Genomic DNA, 9,936 nt, shown 5'->3' with positions numbered 1-9,936 from the left:
CGGGGGTGTCTAACAGACTAGGTTTGGCCAAAACAGGCCAGGTTTGCTGACAAAATCCGAAGGCAGAGAGACAAGGAAAGGAAAAAAGAAAGGAATTTATTTCAGTGAGGCCAATACCGGGAAGACAGCAGACTAATGTCTCAAAGACTGTTTCCCACGTACTGAAAATACTTCTAGGTTCATATAAGGAGAGTAAATTGTCCTTATATATTCCTCATATAAGGAGAATTGGGAACAAAGGTTGGTGGGTATGTGCAAGTGGGAAGTGAAGATCAGGTCATTGTCTTGGGGTCAATCACACAGAGTCTTGCTGGCATCAGGGCAGTTGTTGCGGTTCCCATCATGGGATGCTTTGCCCACCAGGTCTTGGAGTTTAAGATAGGCTGGAAATAACTGAATCCATTAGAAAGTACAGACTCAGGTCAGAATGGAGGTAGCTGACATCCTCTTTCATTCTGATGTACTTTGGTTCAAAGAAGGAACTAAACAAAGTAGTCAGTGAGCAGAATTGAGAGCAGTATGGATTGCATTGACACGTGAACACTTGCCCATGGATTTGGCCACTGAGAGCAGAGCAGCGTGGAAAGGGTTGATACCATGGATGCCGCAATGGAATAAAGAATGCTGGGCCATTCTAAATAGACTCCTGTGGGGAGTGGAACTGTGGAGAGATTTTTGGGAAGTATGCATTAAACCCTGTGCAGCCATCCAAGTATGACATGTGTCCATCCATTCCCCATCCACACAGCTGGGCAATCATGAGGCAGATGCTCTAGATCTGGTGCAAGCCCTTCTGCTAGAGGCATTGCCTACCTCACCAGAGATAGCAGAATGAGTCTACCGTAAATCTATTTGGGACATAGTAAGAAGACTACATTTGCCTTTAAAATATTCTGATCTACAAGCTGCTGACAAGGACTGGCCCCCAGTGCCACCTCAGGCAACGGCTGTTGCACTATACCTGGGGCATATCTGGTAGACTATTTCTTGCTGAAAAATAGATTACATAGGCCTCTCACTGGTATCAGAAGGGCACAAATATAGGCTGACCTGCGAGGATATGCCCGCAGGATTTGTACAAGCCTTTGCCTGTAGAAGAGCAATCAGGCTGCAATTATAAAGGGATTAATAAAACTAGAGGGCAAGTATGGAACACCATCTCAAATAGTGATCAAGGGACACATTTTACTGGCCATGATGTCCAAGAATGGACAGAGGGCTGGGATATATTCTGGAGTTTGCACCTGCCATACAATCCTATTGCTGCAGGTCTAATCAAAAGGATGAGTAGGCTAATAAATAACACATTAAAGATGTTGTCACCAGATGGCCCTCTCAAAAGATGGTCTCCACGGCTAACAGAGGCAATTTGACTCCTTGATGCCACACCCACAGCAGGACAGACATTGGTATATGAATGCCTAACCATCTACACCCCCACAGCTCAGGTCCAATGGGTATATATACTGTCAGGAGGTTTGAGGCCTATCTGATGGGAAGACAGACTCGTTTTGTGATTGCCACAAGGCCTCCCACCTGGTAAGACTTTCAACTCATTGGAAATTGACTTGGAGTACCCTCCTCCCCTAGGTGGCTCAGTGTCCTAATTCCTTGGGACCAAAAGCTCATATCCGTATTACTCTTTTTTTTTTTTTTAAGATTTTATTTATTTATTCATGAGAGACACACAAAGAGAGAAAGGCAGAGACCCACGCAGAAGGAGAAGCAGGCTCCATGCTGGGAGCCCGACGTGGGACTCGATCCTGGGACTCCAGGACCACGCCCTGAGGGAAAGGCAGATGCTCAACAGCTGAGCCACCCAGGCGTCCCCGCATCTGTATTATTCTTAACCCCTTGTTCTACATTGGTCAAAATCTAAGACACATTCAATTAACTGCTTCTGAACCTCTGACTCTTGGTACTGATGTAGGGTTGTTAGTGTGGGTGCCGATTGAAATGCCTATGTATAATATGGACACACCTTCTGATGATGTTAAGGGTCAAAATATATGGTATCATCCCCAAGGCAAGATACCTAAGCCAAGGGTGATATTGGCTCATGGGGACCAAACTGCTACTCTGTAGTTGCTAAATGAAATTTTGCCATATTTATTGCCTATAAAACATTTGTCTTATTGCTTCAGCCTCGCATTGTTGATGCTTCTGTTGCATCAGGAAACATCATCCTGTCATGGGTCATCACTTATGCTGAAGTTCACAATCACTCCATCTGTAAGGTCTACAGAGAGAACCCCTTTATAGGGTTGCTGAGGAACCATAGTTCTAAGTATTTCCTTTGTCTTATAGGGATATTAATATTGCTATTGTGGCATAGGGATACAAGTCCCCTCCTGGCTCTATAGTCATCATGGAAGAATGGCATGTAAAGATTATAAGAGCCATAAAGATGGGGCGGGGTGGGGAGCGGTAAGTGCAGAACTACTGACAACACTAACTGCATCTTTGGCCCTCCATCTTGTTCAAGGCCATGCAATCTCCCTTGGGGCTAATGTTCTAGGCCCTGTGAGGGGTAATGTATGCCCTGACCAGAATGTGAGGAGGCTTGTTCTGATCTTTCCTAAAGTGGTACACAGAAGGCACCACTTTAGATAACAACCTTTTGACCTCATCACCATAATCCCTCACTCTATAAAAGCTGTGGGTTTAGGGTCAATGTGGAAGCAGAGAATAGCTGTGTAGCACCTGGATCATCACCCACCTGATCCCCCTGTCAGTAAGTTACCCTGAATAAAATTCGGTGTAAATAGTATGAAGTCACTTGTTTGGTTTCTCAGTTTCAAAGTACTTTCTTGGTCTGGAGGATATTTTACTGTGCCTTTCCTACGTAGTAATACCCCTGCATCCCTAGAGTAAATCCCACTTGATTGTGGTGACAATTTTCTTAATGCATTGCTGGATTCTGTTTATTAATATTTTGAGAAGTTTTGCATGTATGTTCATCAGTTATTGGCCTGTAGTTCTCTTTTTCTGTGGTGGCTTTATCTGGTTTTGGTATCAGGGTAATGCTGTCCTCATAGAGTGAATTTGGAAGCTTTCCTTCCTATTCTATTTTTTTTAATAGTTTGAGAAGAATAGGTATTAATTCTTCTTTAGATGTTTGGTAGACTTTTGTTTGGACTTTTGTTTGTTGGGATTTTTTGATTACTGATTCCATCTCATTGCTAGTAATAAACTGTTCAAATTTTCTATTTCCTCCTTGATTCAGTGTTTTTTTTTTTTTGATTCAGTGTTTGAAGATGATATGTTTCTAGGAACTTATCCATTTATTCTAGGCAATCCAATTTATTGGCATATAATTTTTCATAATATTCTTATAATCCCTTGTATTCTTGTGGTGTTTGTTGTCATTTTTATTCCATCATTTCTTTTTTTTTAATGGAATTTTATTTTATTTTATTTTTACTATTTTATTTACTTATTCATGAGAGAGAGAGAGACACAGAGACACAGGCAGAGGGAGAAGCAGGCTCCACGCGGGGAGCCCGACATGGGACTCGATCCCAGGACTCCAGGATCGCACCCTGGGCTGAAGGCGACGCCAAACCGCTGAGCCACCAGGGCTGCCCTATTCCATCATTTCTAATTTTATTTATTTGAGTCTTCTTTTTTTCTTGATGAGTCTGGCTATAGGTTTATCAATTTTGTTTATCTTTTCAAAGAACCAGCTCCTAGTTTCATCTGTTCTATTTTTTTTTAGTTTCTATGTCATTTATGTATGCTCTAATCTTTATTATTTCCTCCCTTCTCCTGGCTTTGGGATTTGTTTGTTCTTTTTCTAGCTCCTTTAAGTGTAGAGTTAATTGTTTGAGATTTTTCTTGTTTCTTGAGATAGGCCTGTATTGCTATAAAATTCTATCTTAGAACAGCTTTTGATGCATCCCAAAGATTTGGGGCCATTGCATTTTCATTGTCTCCATCTATTTTATTTCTCTTTTGATTTCTTGACTAATCCATTCATTGTTTAGTAGTACGTTATTCAACCTAATGTATTTGTGTTCTTTCCAGACTTTTTCATGTGATTGATTTCTAATTACATAAGTGTTGTGGTTGAAAACGATGCATAATATGATTTCAAACTTTTTGAATTTGAAACTTGCTTTGTGGCCTAACGTGATCTATCCTGCGGAATGTTCCATGTGCATTTGAAAAGAATATGTATTCTGTTTTGGGATAGAATGTTTCGTATGTATGTGTTAGGTCTATCTAGTCTAATGTATCATTCAAAGTCACAGTTTGCTTCTTAATTTTCTGTCTGGATGGTCTATCCATTGACATAATTGGGTGTTAAAGTTCCCTACTATTATTGGATTACTGTCAATTTTTTCCTTTATAGCTTTTGATTGTTGCTTTATGTACTTAAAATGTTAAATCCCATCTTAGATGCATATTTACAATTGTTAGGTTCTCTTGTTGGATTGTTCCCTTTATTATTATGTGATATCCTTCTTTGTCTCTTGTTACAGCCTTTGCTTTAAAGTCTATTTTGTCCAGTATAAGTATTGCTACCCTGGTTTTCTTTTCACTTCCATTTGCATGGTAAATATTTTTCTGACCCTTCACCTTCAATCTGCATGTATCTTTAGATCTATAGTGAGTCTCTTGTAGATGGGTCTTGCTTTTTTATCTATTCAATGTATTTTGATTGAAGCATTTAGTCCATTTACATTTAAAGTAATTATTGATAGGTATGTACTTATTGCTATTTTGTTACTTGTTTTATAGGATATTTTTATAGTTCTTTGTTCCTTTCTTCTCTTGCCCTCTTCCTTTGTGGTTCAATGGCTCTCTTTAGTGTTATGCTTGGATATGCTCTTTTATCTTCATTTGTGGTGCATTATAGGTTTTTGATTTGTAGTTACCATTTGGTTCATATATAATATCTTAACTATATAGCACTGTATGTTAAACTGACAGTTGCTTAAGTTTGAACCCATTCTAGAAGCACTAAATTTTTACTCTCCGCCCGCCCAAGTTTTATGTATATGATGTCATACTACACATCCTTTTATTCTGTGAATTCCTTATTTTTATAGGTATCCTTGATTTTACTACTTCTGTGCTTTAACCTCCATGCTGGTTTTATAAATGATTAATCTACTACTTCTATTATATGTTTGCATTTGCCTATAATTCTTCCCTTTTGTAATTTTCTTACTCCTAATTATGGCCTTTTATTTCAAACCAAAGACCTCCTTTTATCATTTCCCATGATGCTACTTTATTAATGATGAACTCCTTTAATCTTTGTCTGGGAAACTCTATTTCTCCATCTATTCAGAATGATAATCTAGCTGGATAGGGTATTCTTGATTGCAGGGCTTTTTCCTTTCATCACTTTGAATGTATCATGCCACCACCCCCTTCTATCCTATAAAGTTCCTGATGAAAAATCAGCTTTATGGGGTTTCCCTTGTATGTAAACTGTCTTCTCCCCTCTTGCTGCTTTTCAAAATTCTTTATCACTACTTTTTTCTTCTTTTTTCTTTCTTTCTTTTCTTGTCTTTTTTTTTCTCCACTTTTTGCCACTTTAATTGCATTGCTTCTTGCTGTGAACCTCCTTGGGTTAATTTTTTGGGGGATTCTGTGTGCCCCCGGATCTTCCCAGATTAGGGAAGTTTTCAGCTATTATTTCTTTAAATACATTTTCTGCCCCTTTTTCTCTCTCTCTTCTCCTTCTGGCATTCTTATAATGTAATGTTATCATGCTTGATGATATCACTGAGTTCCCTTAAACTATTCTCATTTTTTATTCTTTTTTCTTTTTGTGTTTCAGCTTGGTTTCTTTCCATTACTGTGTCTTCCAGATTGTTGATCCATTCTTCGGGATCCTCTAGTCTGTTATTGATGCCCTCTAGTGTATTTTTAATTGTAATTATTGAGTTCTTCATCTTTGACTGGTTCTTTTTAGAATTTTCTCTCTCTGTTGACATCTCACTGATATTCTCCACTCTTTTCTCAAGCCCAGTGAGTATCTTTGTGACCATTACTTTGAATTCTTTATTAGACATACTCCTTATCCCCATTTCACTTAGTTCTTTTCCTATGGTTTTATCTTGTTCTTTCTTTTGGGATATAGTCCTCTGACTCATTTTATCTAATTCTATGTGTGTGTTTCTATGTGTTAGGAAGGTCAGCTGTGTATCCTGATCTTGAAAGTAGTAGCCTATGAAGAAGAGGTTCTATGGTGCCCTAGCACACTGCCCTTGTCTGGAGCTGCCATAGTTTTATAGTCAATCAGACCAGGTGCCTGCTGTTGGTTCATCTGCTAGATCTGGGGTCACACAAGACTGCAGGGCACTCCCTGTGCCGCCCACTGAGAGGTTTTTAGTGTTAGGCAGAGCCAGCAGTCGGACCAGATAGCTACTGCCTCCATAACACACACACACCAGTCTGTCTATTGGAACTGCAGTCATATAGAGTAGGGTGCTCTCCCTGTGCTGTCCTTGGATAGTGTTTGTTGTGGGTAGGGATGGCAGTCAGACCAAATGTCTTCCCCAAGTCTGTCTGCTGGGGCTGCAGTTACACTGATGGGCAGGGTGCCCTCTCTATGCTGTCAGTCCCTTATGGGGTTGCTTGTAGGGTTTTGAGAGCTGCTTTGGAGGGATGACTGTCAGGTGGGGCAGGTTGTACAGGATGGATCCAGCAGGGAATATGGGGTGGGGTGCACAGTGCTAGCAAATAGGTGTAGTTTTCTGGTTGGTTCCTGCAACTTTCCAGCTATCTAGAGCTAGAGAGGTTGCTAGGAGAGAAATGGCACCCACCCCAGCACTTTTGTTTTTTTTTGTTTGTTTGTTTGTTTTTTTAATTTTTATTTATTTATGATAGTCACAGAGAGAGAAAGAGAGGCAGAGACACAGGCAGAGAGAAGCGGGCTCCATGCACCGGGAGCCCGATGTGGGAATCGATCCTGGGTCTCCAGGATCGCGCCCTAGGCCAAAGGCAGGCGCCAAACCGCTGCGCCACCCAGGGATCCCAGCACTTTTGTTCTTAAAGAAGTCTCCTACAGATCCCTGTCCTTTCACTGCATGTTCTGGGATAGTAAATAAATCTCCTTTATGTATACTACAGTTACTTTTTCAAACTGCTGCTTCTATGCTGTCTCAACTGGGTTGTTTATTATGCTGGCTCTTTAAAGGTGGAGACTCAGTTTCCTATTGCCCTCTAGCACTCTCTGAGCTAGATCTGCTGATTTTTAAAGTGCCCAGAGTTAAGCACCACTGATTGTGAAAACTCACAGACTTAAGCCCTACTAGATTTCAAAGCCAAATGTTATGGGGATTCATCTTCCCAATGTGGGTCCCCCATGCCTGGGGTACCTGGTGTAGGATCTGATCCTCTCACTCCTCCATGCTTGTGGCATCCCTCTGTTTGTGATTAATCTCGCCAGGGGTCTGGCTCTCAGCTGCATCTCTGCCCCCCTACCCTTTGTGTTGTGGCCTCCTCTCTACAGTTAATGGTTAAAAGTCTGTTCTGGCAGGCTTCCAGGTCATTTTCAGAGTTAGCTGTATGTATACAGAGGTTAGCTCTTGTCTGCAGAATGACACACTTGGCTTGGGATCCTCCTACTCCACCACCTCCCCAGATAGTTGTTTTCTTTTTCTTGAGCCTTGAGAGTTTATATATTGAGTTTTGAGGGTTTATATATTCTGAAGATGAGTCCTTTATCACATATATGATTCGCAAATATATTCTCCCAGTCCGTGGATTATCTTTTTGTTGCCTTAACAATATCTTTCAAAGTGCAGACACTCTTAGACTGTGCTTTTCCTGCTGTAGCTAAGAAAAATTTGCCTGACTCAAGATTATAAAGGTTTTTCTTATGTTTTCTTCCAAAGTTTTATACTTTTAGGGTTTGTATTTAGGTCTATCAACTGTAGGAGATTTAGACCAAAGCTCATTTTCTCGTAAATAACATCAAGTGTTTTCAGCACAATTTATTGAAAAAGACCAGCTTTTCTCCACCAAATCGCATAGACTTTATTAAAATTAGTTTTCCATATATATATGTGTGTGTGTGTGTGTGTGTGTGTGTGTATGTTTATTTCTAGATTTTCTAATCTGTTCCATTGATCTATTTATCCATCTCAATACCAACACTACTCTATCTTGGTTATTGTAGCTTTGTAATAAGTCTGGAAATCAGGTAATCTTAGACCTCCAACTTGGTGTTTATTTTTTAACTTGTTTTAGCTATTCTAGATAACTTTATATTCTATATAAATTTTAGAATCACCTTGTCAGTTTTTACAATGATGCCTGCTGGAATTTTGATAGATAGCACCTTTAGCTCAATTGGGACAGAAATGTCATCTTAACAATATGAAAAATTCTGACTTATGAACATAATATATCTTATATAAGTCTTCCTTAATTTCCCTCAACAATGTTTTATAGTTTTTAAAATACAGGTATTGGGACGCCTGGGTGGCTCAGTGGTTAAGCGTCTGCCTTTGGCTCAGGGCATGATCCCAGAGTTCTGGGATGGAGTCCCGCATCAGGCTCCTTGCATGGAACCTGCTTCTCCCTCTTCCTATGTCTCTGCCTCACTCTCTGTCTCTCATGAATAAATAAATAAATTCTTAAAAATAAAATAAAATAAAATACAGGTTTTTATATGTTTTGTTAGATTTAAGTATTTTTTATTTTTGATAATGAGAATATAATTTTTAAATTTCATTTTCCTGCTTTTTATGGGTAGTATATAAAAATACAATTGACATCTGCATATTGATCTCATGTTCTGCAACCATGCTAAATTTACTTAGTAGTTCTAATAACTGCAGTTCCATCTGATTTTCTACACAGATGATCATGTCATCTGCACATAATGATAGTTTACTTCTTCCTTTCCAATCTCCATAGTACTGATTTCCTATATTTATTTTGTTACACTTGTTACAACCTCCAATGTTGACTAGAAGTGTCTGATCTTGGGAGAAAAGCGATCAGTGTTTTACCTTTAAGTGTCCTGTTAGCTGTAGGTTTTTGGTAGATATACTTTATCAAGTTCAGGAAGTTTCCTTCTATTCCTAGTTTGCTGAATTTTATTAGGAATTGATGTTAAGGGGTGTCTGGGAGGCTTAGTCGATTGGGTGTCTACCTTTGGCTCAGGTCATGATCCCAGGGTCCTGGGATCAAGCCCAGCATGGAGCTCCTTGCTCAGCTGGGAATCTGCTTCCCCCTCTTCTTCTGCCCCTACCCACTGCTTGTGCTCATTCTCTCTCAAATAAATGAATAAAATCTTTTTTTAAAAAAAGGAATTGATATTAAATTTTGTTAAGTGCTTTTTCAGTGCCTATTGAGATGATCATATGATTTTTCTTTCTTAGTTTTTTAATATAGTGAATTATACTGATTTTCAAATATTAAACCAACCCCACTTGATTATGATATCATGAACACTCTACTTTTTTAAATTATAGAATTTATAAAACTCAACTTCATAAAATTTTGTTTAGAATTTCTATATCTATGTCCATGCGGGGTGTCTTGAGATATTGGTCTGTAGTTTTTCTTTTGTTTTTTTGTGATTTTCATATAAGGGTAATACTATCCTCATAAAATGAGTTTAGAAATATTCCCTCCTCTTCAATTTTCTGGGAGAGTGTGTGTAGAATTTTTTTCTCTCTGGATCTTATTTTGGATTATTTTTATGGCCCTGCCTTCAAGTCCACTATCTTATCTTCTGCAATGTCTAATCCCACCAAGTGTTAACCCCACCCAGTGTATGCTTTTTCTCAGACATTGTAGTTTTCATCTCTAGAAATTCTGTATGAGTCATACATATATGACTCATATATATATATATATACACACACACACACGCACACACACATATATAATCTTCCATGTCTCTACTTAACTTTTTGAGTATATAAAATATAGTTCTAGTAAATGTTTTAATGATCTTCCTGT

This window comes from Canis lupus, chromosome 3 (genome assembly GCF_003254725.2).
Source record: "Canis lupus dingo isolate Sandy chromosome 3, ASM325472v2, whole genome shotgun sequence".
Taxonomy (NCBI): Eukaryota; Metazoa; Chordata; class Mammalia; order Carnivora; family Canidae; genus Canis; species Canis lupus.
This window is presented reverse-complemented; position numbering follows the sequence as displayed.